At 42.5% G+C, this 14,625-nt stretch overlaps 1 protein-coding gene across 5 annotated transcripts in view; it reads left to right on the top strand.

The window, feature by feature from the left end:
* Positions 1 to 14,625, top strand: part of ME3 (malic enzyme 3) — a 196,489-nt gene that overhangs the window by 114,238 nt on the left and 67,626 nt on the right. The window lies entirely within an intron of this gene.

Consider the following 14,625-nt stretch of genomic DNA (forward strand, 5'->3'; position numbering starts at 1 on the left):
CTTTTTGTTAAGAACTAAGCCTCAATCTTGTCAGGGGAATGTTGAGAACCAGAGTTGTTTGGGTGAGGGACATTTCCAGAACAGGACCAAGTTACGAGCTTCAAGAGGCCAAGGAATGCGTCACTGCGATTAATTAATTAATGCGTCACTGGGGTAAATGACTTCCCCAAGGTCACTCGGTGAGTCATCAGTGAGCCTGGGGCTGGGACGCAGTTCTTCCAGCTTGAAGAATTGGCATCCTGTTGGCATTATTGTTCCATGTGACTAGCTCTGGACAACCTCGGTGGGAAATCACTTATGGACATTAGAATCGCAGCTGTGGGAAAGTAATAACTGGCATAAATACACCCCTAACAGAAGACCTCCTTAGGCCAGGCCTCAGAGCAGTGGCTGGTTTGAGTGGAGGAGAAGGTGGTTCTTTAAAAGTTCCAGGCTTATAGGCTCACCTTGACCCATTTATCTTACTGCCACCAAGGCAAGTACCTCTGTTTAAATTTCAGGAAGCCGGAAGCCGTGTGTGGCTGCTTTTCTCATCTAGGGCAGTCCTTGAAGTTCATTATTACCAACATAGTACGATCTTCCAAACTCAAATTTCCTAGAGATGATTCTTATAAACAAGTTCCAAGAAGCCAATCCAGTGCTTTGTTTTCATCTTGATCGATACAAATGGCACAGTAAATGCCTGGAACTTGCTCTCAAACCTTATGAATAAGTTAATTCAAACACCCACATTGACCTCCACTAGTATGATGGAAAGAGCCCTGCATCCCCCAAGTCTTAGGCTCTGGAGTTTTTTCTTCCCTGGCCTGTCCACCACCTTCATATGTGCATTTCCCTGGTCTAAGCCTCAGGGCACAGCCTAACCCAGGCCAGCCCCACCCAGCCTAGACGATCCCTTGAGCATTTACAACACAGCACACATGACAGTTTCCCTCACTCAAACTTTATTCAACACCTTTCATGCTCATCCCTCAGTCTTCAGCCATCATCAAGTTCACGTGCTCACACCTGCACTTATTCAAAAAGTAGGTATTGAGGGGCGCCTGGGTGGCTCAGTTGGTTAAGTGTCTGCCTTTGGCTCAGGTCATGATCCCAGAGTCCTGGGATAGAGCCCTGCATCAGGCTCCCTGCTTAGCGGGGAGCCTACTTCTCTTTTTCCTCTGCAGCTCCCGCTGCTAATGCCCTCTCGTGCTCTCTTTCTGTCAAATAAATAAATAAAATCTTTAAAAAGGAAGAAGAGGGTAGAATTGAAAGACCTGGCATTGGGTTATATTAAAGGGGAGAGGACCGATTCCAGAGCTTTGGGATTGTTAAACTAGATGTATGTCCTAGATGTCCTAGTATGGAGTGGGTTACAGTGATAACATTCACTGAGAAAAAGAGGAAGGGAAGAGAATCAGGTTTGTCTTGGGTCTTTGTTTTGTCTTGTCTTTTAGTCATAGTGGTGGAAGATTAGGATCAGAGACTTGGTTTTGGACCTGTTGTGTTTCACGTGCCGTTGAGACATGCAAAGGGAGATGTCAGGTAAATTGAGAACAATGGCTCTCAAACTAGCCGTGACATTGCCTCCCAGGAGACATTTACCAGTAGCCCCGACGTCTGGAGATATTTTTGGTTGTCACAAAAATGGGGTGCTATTGGCATAGTAGGTAGAGACCAGCGATACTGCCAAACATCCTACAATGCAGAGGTCCTCACTTCCCACAGCAAAAAAGTAATCAACCGGATGTCAGGAGAACCAAAGGTGAGAAACTCTGGTCTGCAGATCTTTGAGAGTTACTGGCCCAAAGCCTGGGACACTGATGAGATCACAGAGAGAAAGAATAAGACTAAGAAGGAAAGTGGAGTAAGTACAAGTTTTTGAGGAACTGTAACACCTAATAGCTGGATGACCCTGCGTGAAAGACTAAGAACTTCAAGCAGCCAGCGGGAAGAGGAAAACTCAGAGCAGAGTCATGGAGGCCAAAGGTTGGGGGTTGGGGGGGAGTAGGTAAAAGTGTCAGATGCTACTGACAAGCCAAAGGCAGTGAAGACTAAAGGTCCCGACTGTATTTGGGCCGTGGCAGTCATCATGTGGTAGGGGCTTCACAAGCACCACTTTGGCAGCGTGACTGTGAGGGAAGACGTCCTGCTGTGGGAGTCGAGAACTGGAGGCAGCTGGTGTAGACAGCACTTTTAAGAAGTTTGGCCATGGAAGGGAGGAGACAGAAGGAACAGTATTGGCAAGGAATGTGGAAACCAAGAATAATTTGTGGTTCTGTGGTGGTTTTTGTTGGTTTATTTTGTTTAAATTTTTTTATTATGGAAAATGTCTAACATGCATAAAGTAAGCAGAGTATTATAAAGGACCTCTGTGTAAAACCCTGTCTCTCCCCATCAGCTGTAGCTGAAACTTCTGTTGAGTTTTTGCAGCTCCCAGGTGCCGCCGCTTTGCCAGGCCCTCGGTGTGCACAGGTGATGGTGGGCAGGTAAATAACGTGGGCAGCTTTTATACACAGATGGGGAGTTCCTTCTTTCCGTGGCTCCTTCCCTTCCAGAATGCCCCCTTTCACTTCCTAGCTGTTCTTTCAGCCCCTCAAGCCAGTAAGCCTTTGGCTCCCGGCTGCCCTAAGTTGCTGGCAGATGAGACTCCCCTCAAAGAGCTGCAAGTTCTTAAATCTCGAGAGGTATCATTCCTGCTTTCAGAGGTAAATGCCCCTTCAGTTTCTGCCTACTTTTGGCCAACCTCCATTGCCTTAAAATATATGTGTATTTTATACACTCTAAGAGTTGTAACAATAATATAATCATTTTTTAAAATAACAGTTCAGTTGAGGTAAGATGGCAGAGGAGTAGGGGATCCTGTTTTGTCTGGTCCCTGGAATTCAGCTAGTTACCAAATCATTCTGAAAACCTGCAAAATCAACCAGAGCTCTGAGAAAAGAATTGCTACCATTCTACAGATAGAAAAGCGACCACTTTCTGCACGGTAGGAGGTGGGGAGAAGTGAGTCTGAGGGGATATATGGGAAGATAAGCCGCAGGGTGTGGGAGGGAGCCTCCATAAGCTGGTGCAGAGCACAAAATCGGAACTTTGAGAAGTCTGCTCTGGTGAGGGATGTTTCTGCCTGAAAGGTGCTCTGGAGGCGAAGAGGGCTGGAATCCCAGGTGGGAGAGTGTGGTCTCAGGATCCCCAGGGTCACAGAAAGAACAGGGGGCCTGAGTGCGGCAGAGCTCCCAGGCACTGGAGTGGGGAAGCTGGCTGCAAACAGGGAGACCAGGCACCAGCTTTCGGCTAGGTGTTTCCAGAAATTGTGAACCTCGGCACTGTCGGGTGACCGCTCTCTGAGCAGGGGCCCAGCAAGAGGCAGAACCTGGTGAGAGCCCTCTCCCTCCCGCAGGGTGCGTGCCGCCAGAGTCTATAAAGTTTGGAGACTCGAAACCGGGTTGCATGTCTGAGATAAAAAAAAGCTTGGTCACAGGCTGGGTGAGCACAGAGAGCAGGTGGAGACCAGGGAGGTAAGAGTGATGGATTGCTTTTTCCTGAGGGCTCTGAGGAGTGGGGGGTGTGAAATTTCAGGTTCGGGGCTAGAGAGCAGGGTGCCGCCATTTTCACCCCCCTACCAGCTCTGGAGCAGCTGACACTGAGCCGGGCGGGGCCAGGGCGGTGTGATTCTGCTGGGAAAGGACACCTGAGAATCAGAGCCACGGGCCCTCCCCCAGAGGAGTGGCGGGAACTTCCAGCTAATACCAAGGTTACCGATCACACAGAACCGCAAAACTCCAGCCCGGGGAAAGAAGAATGTAGCATTCGTGGTTTTTTCTTATTATTCGTTAGTCCTTCGGTTTTATATTTTATTACCCTTTTCAGCTATTTTTCTACTGTATCAATTTTTAAGTCTTTAAATTTTCATTTTTTCACTTACAGTTTATATTTTTTTCACTTTTGATTTCCTTTTCATTCTATTCAACTCTATTTGTGTGTATATATATAAGCTTTTCTTTCTTATTTTGGGATCTAGTTTCCTCTAACAGACCAAAATACATCCAGGATCTAGTTTATTGTTCTGTTCAACTTCTTGTCTAACTTTATTCCCATTTTTTTCTCCTTTTCATTTCTGTTTGGTTTCTGTTCTCTTCTGATTAGTGTAGTATATATTTTTCTGGTAGAGTTCTTATTCTTTAGTCCTTCAGTTTTATATTTTATTATCCTTTTCAGCTATTTTCTTATCAATTACTTTTTAAGTCTTTTTTAATTTTCCATTTTTCACTTACAGTTTATATATATTTTTCATTTTTGGCTTCCTTTCATTGTATTCTTTCTTGCCTATTTTGAGATCTAGTTTCTTCTAACAAACAGACCAAAATACACTCAGACTCCAGTTTATTGCTCTTGTTCTGTTCTACTTGTTTGATTTTTATTCTCTTTTTTTTCCTTTTCTTTTTGGTTTCTGTTCTCTTCTGACCTGTGTAGTATATATTTTTCTGGTGTTGTTGTTGCCATATTAGTATTTTCCCTCTTTCATCTGTTCTTTTCTGGACATAATGACAAGACGGAAGAACTCACCCCAGAAAAAGAGAACAAGAGGCAGTACTCACAGCCAGGGATCTAATAAATATGGATATAAGTAAGATGTCAGAACTGGAATTCAAAACAATGATTATAAAGATACTAGGTGGCCTTGAAAAAAGCATAGAAGACACTAGAGAATCCCTTCCTGGAGAAATAAATGAACTAAAATCTAATCGAAATCAAAAAGGCTATTTCTGAGATGCAATCAAAAATGGAGGCTCTAACTGCTGGGATAAACAAGGCAGAAGAGAGAGTCGGTGATACAGAAGACAAAATGATGGAAAATAAGGAAGCTGAGGAAAAGAGAGATAAACATGATCCTCTCACTTGATGCAGAAAAAGCATTTGACAAACGACAGCATTCTTTCTTGATTAAAAGTCTCCACAGTGTAGGGTAGAGGGAACATACCTCAGTATCATAAAAGCCATATACAAAAAGCCAACCCCAAATATCATTTTCAATGGAGAAAACCTGAGGGCTTTTCACCTAAGGTCAGGAACACAACAGGCATGTCCACTCTCACCACTGTTGTTCAACATAGTACTAGAAATCCTAGCCTCAGCAATCAGACAACAAAAAGAAATCAAAGGCATCTGAATCAGCAAAGAAGAAGTCAAACTCTCACTCTTTGCAGATGACATGATACTCTATATGGAAAACCAAAAGACTCCACCCAAAAATTGCTGGATCTCATACAGGAATTCAGCGAAGTGGCAGGATATAAAATCAAAGCACAGCAGTCAGTTGCATTTCTATACACTAACAATGAAGCAGAAGAAAGAAATCAAGGGCTCAATCCCATTTACAATTGCACCCCAAACCATAAGATACCTAGAAATAAACCTAACCAAAGAAGTAAAGGTACTCTGAAAACCATAGGACACTTATGAAAGAAATTGAGGAAGACACAAAGAAATGGAAAAATGTTCCATGCTCATGGATTGGAAGAACAAATATTGTTAAAATGTCTATGCTACACAGAGCAATCCACACATTCAATGCAATCATTATCAAAATACCATCAACTTCTTTCACAGAGCTGGAACAAATAATCCTAAAATTTGTATGGAACCAGAAAAGACCCTGAATAGCCAGAGGAATGTTGAAAAAGAAAACCAAAGCTGGTGGCACCACAATTCTGGACTTCAAGCTGTATTACAAAGCTATAATCGTCAAGACAGTATGGTACTGGCACAAAAACAGACACATAGATCAATGGAACAGAATAAAGAACCCAGAAATGGACCCTTAACTCTGTGGTCAAGTAATCTTTGACAAAGCAGGAAAGAATGTCCAATGGAAAAAAGACAGTCTCTTCAACGAATGGTGTTGGGAAAATTGGACAGCCACATGCAGAAGATTGAAACTGGACCATTTCCTTACAACATACACAAAAATAGACTCAAAATGGATGAAAGATCTAAATGTGAGACAGGAATCCCATCAAAATCCTAGAGGAGATCACAGGCAGCAATCTCTGTGACCTCGGCCACAGCAACTACTTGCTAGACATGTTTCCAAAGGAAAGGGAAACAAAGGCAAAAATGAACTATTGGGACTTCATCAAGATAAAAGCTTTTGCACAGCAAAGGAAAGTGTTGACAAAACCAAAAGACAGCCAACAGAATGGGAGAAGATATTTGCAAATGTCTTATCAGATAAAGAGCTTGTATCCAAAATCTATAAAGAACTTCTCAAACTCAACACCCAAAACAACAAACAAAAATCCAGTCAAGAAATGGGCAGAAGACATGAACAAATATTCCTCCAAAGAAGACATACTAATGGCCAACAGACACATAAAAAAATGTTCAACATCACTTGGCATCAGGGAAATACAAATCAAAACCACAATGAGATACCACCTCACACCAGTCAGAACAGCTAAAACTAACAACTCAGGATGCAGAGAGGATGCAGAGAAATGGGAATCCTCTTACACTGTTGGGAATGCAAACTGGTGCAGCCAGTCTGGAAAACAATATGGAGGTTCCTCAAGAATAAAATAAAATTAAATTAAATGAATAAAAATATATAAAAGATAATATAAAATATAAAATATATAATATATAAAATAAAATATAAAATATAAAATAAAATAATAAAAATAGAGCTACCCTATGACCCAGCAATTGCACTACTAGGTTTTTTTTTTTTTAATTTTATTATGTTATGTTAGTCACCATACAATACATCATTGGTTTTTGATGTGGTGATCCACGATCCATTGTTTTCGTATAACACCCAGTGCTCCATGCAGTACGTGCCATCCTTAATACCCATCACCCGGCTAACCAATCCCCCCTCCCCCCTCCCCTCTAAAACCCTGTTTGTTTCTCAGAGTCCATAGTCTCTCATGGTTCATCTCTCCCTCCAATTCCCCCTCCCCATTTTTCCCTTCCTTCTCCTAATGTCCTCCATGTTATTCCTTATGGTCCACAAATAAGTGAAACCATATGATAATTGACTTTCTCTGCTTGACTTATTTCACTTAGCATAATCTCCTCCAGTCCCATCCATGTTGATGTAAAAGTTGGGTATTCATCCTTTCTGATGGCTGAGTAATATTCCCTTGTATATATGGACCACATCTTCTTTATCCATTCATCTGTTGAAGGGCATCTCAGCTCTTTCCACAGTTTGGCTATTGTGGACATTGCTGCTATGAACATTGGGGTGCATATGGCCCTTCTTTTCACTACATCTGTGTCTTTGGGGTAAATACCCAGGAGTGCAATTGCTGGGTCATAGGGTAGCTCTATTTTTAATTTTTTGAGGCACTTCCACACTGTTTTCCAAAGTGGCTGTACCAACTTGCATTCCCACCAACAGTGTAAGAGGGTTCCCCTTTCTCCACAACCTCTCCAACATTTGTTGTTTCTTTCCCTGTCCATTTTCGCCATTCTAATTGGTATAAGGTGGTATCTCAATGTGGTTTTGATTTGGATTTCCCTGATGGCTAATGATGATGAATATTTTTTCATGTATCTGTTAGCCATTTGTATGTCTTCTTCAGAGAAGTGTCTTTTCATATCTTCTGCCCACTTTTTGACTTGATTGTTTTTTGGGTGTTGAGTTTGAGAAGTTCTTTATAGATCTTGGATACCAGCCCTTTATCTGTAGTGTCATTTGCAAATATCTTCTCCCATTCTGTGGGTTGCCTCTTTGTTTCGTTGACTGTTTCCTTTGCTGTGCAGAAGCTTTTTATCTTGATGAAGTCCCAAAAGTTCATTTTTGCTTTTGTTTCACTAGCTTTTGGGGATGTATCTTGAAAGAAGTTGCTGTGGGTGATGTCAAAGAAGTTATTGCCTATGTTCTCTAGGATTTGGATGGATTCCTGTCTCACATTGAGGTCTTTCATCCACTTTGAGTTTATCTTTGTGAATGGTGTTAGAGAATGGTCGAGTTTCATTCTTCTCCATGTGGCTTCCAATTTTCCCAGCACCATTTATTGAAGAGACTTTTTTCCATTGCATATTTTTTCCTGCTTTGTCAAAGATTATTTGACCATAGAGTTGAGGGTCCATACCTGGGTTCTCTATTCTGTTCCATTGGTCTATATGTCTGTTTTTGTGCCAGTACCATGCTGTCTTGGTGATCATGGCTTTGTAATATAGCTTGAAATTGGGCAACGTGATGCCCTCAGCTTTGTTTTTCTTTTTCAACATTTCCTTGGTGATTCGGGGTCTTTTCTGATTCCATACAAATTTTAGGATTGTTTGCTCCAGCACTTTGAAAAATGTCATTGGAATTTTAATCGGGATGGCATTGAAGGTATAGATTGCTCTGGGTAGCATAGACATTTTAACAATGTTTATTTTTCCAATCCATGAGCATGGAATATTTTTCCATCTTTTTGTGTCTTCTTCAATTTCTTTCATGAGTGTTTTTTAGTTCCTAGAGTATAGATCCTTTACCTCTTTGGTTAGGTTTATTCCGAGGTATCTTATGGTTTTTGGTGCTATTGTAAATGGAATCATTTCTCTAATTTCTCTTTCTGCAGTTGCATTGTTAGTGTATAAGAAAGCAACTGATTTCTGTGCATTGATTTTGTATCCTGCCACATTACTGAATTGCTGGATGAGTTCTAGTAATTTGGGGGTGGAGTCTTTTGGGTTTTCCACATAAAGTATCATGTCGTCTGCGAAAAGAGAGAGTTTGACTTCTTCTTTGCCAATTTGAATACCTTTTATTTCTTTTTGTTGTCTGATTGCTGTTGCTAGGACTTCTAGTACTATGTTGAACAATAGTGGCGAGAGTGGGCATCCTTGACAAGTTCCTGATCTTAAGGGAAAGGCTCTCAGCTTTTCCCCATTGAGGCTGATATTCGCTGTAGGTTTTTCAAAGATGGATTTTATGAACTTGAGGAATGTTCCCTCTATCCCTATACTCTGAAGAGGGTGATGTTGTATTTTGTCAAATACTTTTCTGCATCAATTGAGGGGACCATATGGTTCTTCTCCCTCCTCTTATTAATGTGTTCTATAACATTGATTGATTTGCAAATGTTGAACCACGCTTGCATCCTGGGGATAAATCCCATTTGGTCATGGTGGATGATCCTTTTAATGTATTGTTGGATCCTATTAGCTAGGATTTTGTTGAGAATTTTGGAATCCATATTCATCAGGGATATCGGTCTGAAATTCTCCATTTTGATGGGGTCTTTGCCTGGTTTGGGGATTAAGGTAATGCTGGCCTCATAGAATGAGTTTGGAAGTTTTCCTTCTGTTTCTATTTTTTGAAACAGCTTCAGGAGAATAGGTATTATTTCTTCTTTGAATGTTTGGTAGAATTCCCCAGAGAATCCATCAGGCCCTGGACTCTTGTTTTTTGGGAGGTTTTTGATCACTGCTTCAATCTTGTTACTGGTTATTGGCCTATTCAGGTTGTCAATTTCTTCCTGTTTCAGTCTTGGCAGCTTATAGGTTTCCAGGAAGGCCTCCATTTCATCCAGATTGCTCAGTTTATTGGCATATAGTTGTTGATAATAATTTCTAATAATTGTTTCTATTTCCTTAGTGTTAGTCATGATCTCTCCCCTTTCATTCATAATTTTATTAATTTGGGTCCTTCCTCTTTTCTTTTGGATAAGTCTGGCCAGTGGTTTATCAATCTTATTAATTCTTTCAAAGAACCAGCTTCTATTTTCGTTGATCTGATCTACTGTGTTTCTGGTTTCTAATTCATTGATTTCTGCTCTAATTTTAATTATTTCTCTTCTAATGCGTGGCTTAGGTGTCGTTTGTTGCTTTTTCTCTAGTTCTTTAAGGTGTAGAGTTAGTTGGTGAATTCGGGATTTTTCTATTTTTTTGAGTGAGGCTTGGATGGCTATGTATTTCCCCCTTAGGACTGCCTTTGCAGTATCCCACAGGTTTTGGACCAATGTGTTTTCATTCTCATTGATTTCCATGAGTTGTTTAAGTTCTTCTTTGATTTCCTCGTTGACCCAAACATTCTTGAGCAGAGTGGTCTTTAGCTTCCAAGTGTTTGAATTTCTGCCAAATTTTTTCTTGTGATTGAGTTCCAGTTTTAGAGCATTATGGTCTGAGACTATGCAGGGAATAATCTCAATCTTTTGGTATCGGTTGAGACCTGATTTGTGACCCAGTATATGGTCTATTCTGGAGAAAGTTCCATGTGTGCTTGAGAAGAATGAGTATTCTGTTGTTTTAGGGTGGAATGTTCTGTAAATATCTATGAGGTCCATCTGGTCCAATGTATCATTCAAAGCTCTTGTTTCCTTGTTGATTTTCTGCTTAGATGATCTGTCCATTGCTGAGAGTGGAGTATTGAGGTCTCCTACAATTAACGTATTGTTATCAATATGACTCTTTATTTTGGAAAACAGTTGGCTTATATAGATGGCTGCTCCCATGTTGGGGGCATAGATATTTACAATTGTTAGATCTTCTTGTTGGATAGACCCTTTAAGAATGATATAGTGTCCTTCTGTGTCTCTTATTACAGACTTTAGTTTAAAATCTAATTTGTCTGATATAAGAATTGCTACCCCAGCTTTCTTTTGAGGTCCGCTGGCATGGAAGATGGATCTCCAACCCTTCACTTTCAGTCTGGATGTATCTTTAGGTTCAAAATGAGTCTCTTGTAGACAGCGTATGGATGGGTCCTGTCTTTTTTTGTCCAATCTGCAACCCTGTGCCATTTTATGAGAGCGTTTAGGCCATTCACATTGAGAGTGATTATTGAAAGATATGAATTGTCATCATGTTGCCTGTGAAGATGTTGTTTTTATAGATTGTCCCTGTAAATTTCTGTTGTATATCACTCTTGGGGTCTTTCTCCTTTTATAGAACCCCCTTAATATTTCTTGCAGGGCCGGCTTAGTGGTCACATATTCTTTCAGTTTCTGCCAGTCGTGGAAGCTCTGCATCTCTCCATCCATTCTAAATGAAAGCCTTGCCGGATAAAGTATCCTTGGCTGCACGTTCTTCTCATTTAGTACCCTGAATATGTCTTGCCAGGCCTTTCTGGCTTGCCAGGTCTCTGTGGATAGGTCTGACGTTATTCTGATGTTCCTCCCTCTGTACCTAAGGAATCTCTTCCCCCTAACTGCCCTTAAGAGGGTTTCCTTGGTTCTAAGATTTGCAAGTTTTACTATCACATGCCAGGGTGTTGGCCTGTTTTCCTTGATCTTGGGAGGGGTCCTCTCTGCCTCTAGGACCCGAATGTTTGTTTCATTCCCCAGATTAGGGAAGTTCTCAGCTATGATTTGCTCAAATACATCTTCTAGTCCTCTCTCTTTCTCCACTCCCTCCGGGATTCTAATTATTCTGACATTGGAACGCTTCATGGTGTCACTTATTTCTCTGATTCTGTTTTCATGGATTCTGAGTTGTTTTTCCCTGGCCTCCTCTTTTCCCTTTTTATCTATTATATTGTCTTCCAGGTCGCTTATTCGCTCTTCTGCCTCAGTTACCCTAGCTGTTAGATTATCTAGATTGGATTGGATCTCATTGATAGCATTTTTAAGTTCTGCCAGTTCACCTTTTATTTCTGCCCTTAGAGACTCTATGTTGCCATTAATTGATTTCTCCATTCTAGCCATTGTCTTCACAATTGCTAGTCTGAATTCCATCTCCAACATCTTGGTTATATCTGCATCTATTTGTAAATCTGCAGCATAAATCATAATCTCTGAGTCTTTTCTGTTTTGGGGGCTCCTCCTCCTAGTCATTCTGTTGATGGGTGTTTGAGGGAATGTATAGAGTCCAAATTATTGACCAGAACCCAAGCAAGATGCACCTGTTTTCTTGGGACCTTAGGGTTGCTGGCCTCTTGTTTTCCCAGCCTGTCTTCTGTGGGAGGGGCCTGCCACGCTGTTACTCAGGCACCCCTGTTTGGGCAGAGTTGCCCTGCACTCCTGTGGCGGGGGATGGGCTCAGCGGGAATCAGTTTTTGGGGCTTTTGTTCTCTGGCAGCTTTCCCTGGCGGCTTTCTGCGTCTCTTCCACAAGTCAGAGCAGAAGAGACCGTTTCCAACCCTCTGCCTCAGAGCAGAGAGATCGCAGTCTGTTCTTCAGTGAGCTCTCCAGGCCACACTGTCTCCATTTCTGTCCATGCTGCTATAAACTGCAGCATCCTGGGTTGTGCGCCCCTCTGCAGCGCCCCCAGTCCTGCCTCCAGGTCAGGGCACTTCTCTGCCCTTTGTGCTTCTAAAACTGCCAGCTGCTCCCAGTTCGCACACACGGGACCCCACCACTCTGGGTTTCTGTCCGGGGTGCTGCAGTTTGCAGGTGTGACCCCGCTGCTCCAGGTTTCTGCCCCAGACGCTGCCCTAGAGTCCTTTCCCCGCTGCTACCAGTCTGCGAGTCTGTGCCTGTCCACAGCGCGCGAGGCTGTCGCTCACCGGCGGTGTAGGATCCCCACGGCCAGGCACCATCCCGCTGCTGTTTATCCTCCGATATCTGCCCGTGGAATCACAGCTCCCTGTTCGTATCTCAAAACCAACCGCCTACGATATTCTGTTTGTAGAGATCCAGATCTTCTTACAACTCAGGCTGGTTTCATGGGTGCTCAGAGTGGTCTGGTAGATATCCAGCTCAATTCCGGGACCAGTTGAAATAGGGTCCCCTACTCTGCCATCTTTCCCCAGCCTCCTGCACTACTAGGTATTTACCCAAAGGATACAAACACAGTGATCCAAAGGGGCACCTGCACCCCAGTGTTTATAGCAGTGATGTCCACAATAGCCAAACAATGGAAAGAGGCCAGATGTCCATCTACAAATGAATGGATAAGGAAGATGTGCTATATCTATACAATGGAATATTACTCAGCCGTTAAAAAAAATGAAATCTTGCCATTTGCAATGACATAGATAGAACTTGAGGGTATTATGCTGAGCAAAATAACTCAATCAGAGAAAGACAATTATATGACTTCACTCATGTGGAATTTAAGAAATTAAACAGATGAACATAGGGGAAGGGAGGAACAAATAAAATAAAAACAGAGAGGGAGGCAAACAATAAAAGACCCTTAACTATAAGAAACAAACTGAGGGTTGCTGGAGGGGAGGTGGGGGGCGGGTAATTGGGTGATGGACGTTAAGGAGGGCACTTAATGTAATGAGCACTGGGTGTTATATGCATCTGAGGAATCACTGAACTCTACCTTTAAAACTAATAATATATGTTAACTAATTGAATTTAAATAAAATAAAAATTTAAAAAGTAACAGTTTTGGGTGCCTGAGTGGCTCAGTCAGTTAAGCATCTCACTTTGGCTCACATCATGATCTCAGAATCTTGGGATCGAGCCCTGCATTGGGCTCCCCTCAGCAGGGAGTCTGCTTGTCCTCTCCCTCTACCCCTCCCCTGGTTTGTGCATTCTCTCTCTCTCTCAAATAATTTTTTTTAATTTTTTAAAAGATAACAGTTTTATTATTGCTATCTACAGAAAGTTTACTCTGTTCAAGAGACTACCACTAACAAAAGTCAGAAGTCTTTAAGATGATAAAGACTTGGGGAGATTTTGTGGCTGATGGGAACTTAATGGAAAATCTAGGGGAGAGAGGAGCATCATTAAGTATAAGACTTTATAATATTCATTGGAATGGAAGAAATAAAGGAACTGTCTCTGGATGCAGAAGTTTGTGGGCTTGGTGGTGGGAAGCTGACAGAGACGCCATCCCATGGCTTCACATGACATCAGAGGCAAGGTCACTAGGGGAGTTGGGGGACGGTGAGGCCGTTGGAGGTTTGAGAACAGAGAAGTTTAAAATAGTCTTTGCAAAGAGTGGAAAGAGTGACAGTTGAGCAGAGAAACACCGAAAGAACAAAGACTGAGCAGTTGTTGAGAGTGCATGTGGGTTGCCGGTGAAGAATTTGTGGTGGTGCCCGTCAGCCTTTCCTGTGGTCTGGCTTTCTCCCCCTGCCCTTGGCTGCCTGGGTGGGGCCCACAGGAAACAGACAGTAGGTGTATCCAGGGTTGGGAGTTTTACAACACTGCTGAGACCAAAGAGCAGGGCCAAGGGCCTTTACAGTGTTGACTAGGGCATGATTTAAATAACGGATCCAAAATCCAAGCCTCTCACAAAGCCATGTAAAGTACTGTTTGGAAGTCTTCTCTGAGTTAGCCAGGGCAGTGAGAGTGGGGGACGCTGCTTTCCACACCTCCCCAGCCTACTCACATTGGCGAACCAGAGGGAGTACCTCGTTAGGAAAAGGAGCCTTTCTGGATGCATTGGAGGAACAAAGGAAAGGAAGGAAGTGGCACAGATATTCTCCAGGTATACATATTCTCATACCCCTGATCCCAGGGCAGAAGACTTAGGTCCACATACGGAGGTCTAAACATAAATAAAAGTTCTAAAATCAAGCGAATACACTGGTAAATAAAATACATCCCCCCCCCCCCACCGCCTTTACAGATGTACCTTCCTGCTGGTCTGGAAGGCCACGTTTGAATTTAGAAGTCACATGCTCTAGTACTGCAAAGAAGAGTGGCTCCTGGCTGGCAGCCCACCCCTCTTCCCATCCCCAGCCTTGTCCCCCACTGCCCCGGGGCCTCCTGTACCTGTGTCTGGTACCACAACTCTAACGTCCAAGCT

Source organism: Mirounga angustirostris, unplaced genomic scaffold (genome assembly GCF_029215605.1).
Source record: "Mirounga angustirostris isolate CCGP_5_RB_7025 unplaced genomic scaffold, mMirAng1.0.hap1 SCAF_13, whole genome shotgun sequence".
NCBI lineage: Eukaryota > Metazoa > Chordata > Mammalia > Carnivora > Phocidae > Mirounga > Mirounga angustirostris.